The sequence below is a fragment of the Pelmatolapia mariae genome, linkage group LG3_W (genome assembly GCF_036321145.2).
Source record: "Pelmatolapia mariae isolate MD_Pm_ZW linkage group LG3_W, Pm_UMD_F_2, whole genome shotgun sequence".
Taxonomy (NCBI): domain Eukaryota; kingdom Metazoa; phylum Chordata; class Actinopteri; order Cichliformes; family Cichlidae; genus Pelmatolapia; species Pelmatolapia mariae.
This window is the reverse complement of record NC_086229.1, coordinates 60,771,637-60,773,586: the sequence shown is the minus strand read 5'-3', so window position 1 is coordinate 60,773,586 and position 1,950 is coordinate 60,771,637. Positions and strand designations below refer to the sequence as shown.

General features: G+C 37.3%; 1 long non-coding RNA gene across 1 annotated transcript; it reads right to left on the bottom strand.

Annotated features, from left to right (window-relative positions):
• Positions 1–454: 454 nt before the first annotated feature.
• Positions 455–1,444, bottom strand: LOC134617553 (uncharacterized). Its single transcript, XR_010573554.1, has 3 exons — positions 1,364–1,444; positions 899–1,258; positions 455–726 (listed from the first exon to the last, which is right to left on the bottom strand). It is a non-coding gene; the product is annotated as an uncharacterized LOC134617553 (long non-coding RNA).
• Between the last annotated feature and the right edge of the window lie 506 nt (positions 1,445–1,950).

Genomic DNA, 1,950 nt, shown 5'->3' with positions numbered 1-1,950 from the left:
ATTTTACTAATAAAATTGTAAAAATCAGTTTCTTCATTTTTAGAAAGATTAAGATGTGAAATTAAAAGAAAAGGTGAAATGACCCAGTGTTAAATTTACCTCTGTCCCAACTGCATTGATAGATTTTTAAATGTGTTTATCAAATAGAAATGAGTTTGTTATTGAAAACACTGAAAATCTTTTCTCTGTTAATTTTCCTGTTAAATCAAAGTTGAAGTGAATGACCAAATAACAGATTTTAGTTTTTATTGCAGTTTTAGAAAGTTTGCCAATGTTTTTGAAGATGCGGTTTGTAAAATATAGATTATTAATATCTACATATATTTCGATTTAACATTATCTATTTGTGTTATACAAAAAGGACTTGCATAGAAAAACATACAAAAAATGTTTTTGTGAATTTGTGTGAATGAGGTAAGTTGAATAGTGTATGAAAACAACATATAAGAACCAGTTCATTTACACAGTTCATATCAACTAGATCAAGTAGACGTCAAAGGCAGGAAGTATCTTGGTTTAGTGACTTTGTCCCTGAGGGTTCATGAAACTTGACAGCTGTACAGAAATTTGGCACTTTTCTAAGCACAACACAAAGTAAAGTACACACAATCAGAGCGAATAATGCTGCTGCTGCTGCTGTCAGGACAATTATAATAATCTTCCAGTCCTCTCTCTCTTCTTGTGGTGGTGAAGTTGGTCTCTGAGGTTGGAGCTGATCAGCAGCTGCTGTAACAGACATGAAAATATTTACTTGTGCAGAAATAAAATGAAACCATCAGGATGTTTGACATGAACAACACTTCATGTTTTCAGTTATAAATCACAAACATGGCAAATAAAAGTTTAACAGACCATAAATATAAATGTGATCATTCAGTTTTGACTTGTTAAAACTTACCAGTGACGTTGAGTCTGCAGCTCGCAGAGCTGAAGCCATAATCTGTGTTTACTTGACATCTGTATCGACCCGAGTCCTCAGTCCTGAGTCTGCACAGCTGGAGTCTGATTCGTCCTTCTCTGAGGGCGTCTTTGTCACCCTGAACTCGTCCTGAAAACTTTTCATCCTGAGACTCTGAGACTTCAGCACCATCACGGACACGATACAGGACTGAGAGTTTATCATCAGTTATCAGTTCACAATAGATGTTTGGATATGTGGGCGATCTGCCTGTTTCTACTGTGAACGTCCACTCCAGTGTGATGTTGTGGTTCTCCTCTGCCTGATAGGAGGTCTGAGTCACATTCACTACAAATGATCCTGTTGAGGAGACAGAGAGAGAGAGAGGAGCAGACACTCTGAGAACTGGAACAAACCTGTTGTTGTGGTTTTAATTTGAGTTCATGAAGTGAAGCTGTAACTAACCAGAGACACACGAGGTGAAGATGAGGAGCAGCGAGATCCTGCAGATCATCTTCTCCCTGTGAGGAGACAGAGGTGAAGAGTCATGAACACATGAGGTCAAAGTTCAGTTACAACAGGAACAAAAACAGGCAGATGAGAACCTGCAGGAACATCAAAGTCAAATTTGAGATTTAGAACATCTTTTCAAATGTAAAAAATTAAATGACCAGAAAACAAAATCAATATGCAAAGGTGTAACAAACAGAGCTGAAATGAAATTGAGTGTTAAACACGATGGAAAGTCTCCCCTGCAGCCACCATCTGTGGTTGACAACAGCAGTCTAATGTGATTTATGGTCCTGCAAATTTGTCTGTCTACATGTGCGTCCCTGTGCTGTCTGCAAAAGTCTGGTCACCATTTTTTTAACAAACAGCTGAGTCCTGTTATAGGCGACTTCAGGATTATTTAACACTCTTGTTAGACAACATATAAAAACAGCACACTAACAGTAAAGTTAATGTTGCTAACAGCTTTTTTTCCCCCTCCAAAAGATTTAATAACACAATTGCACACCATATGCACGAAACAATGTATATATGCCAATCAA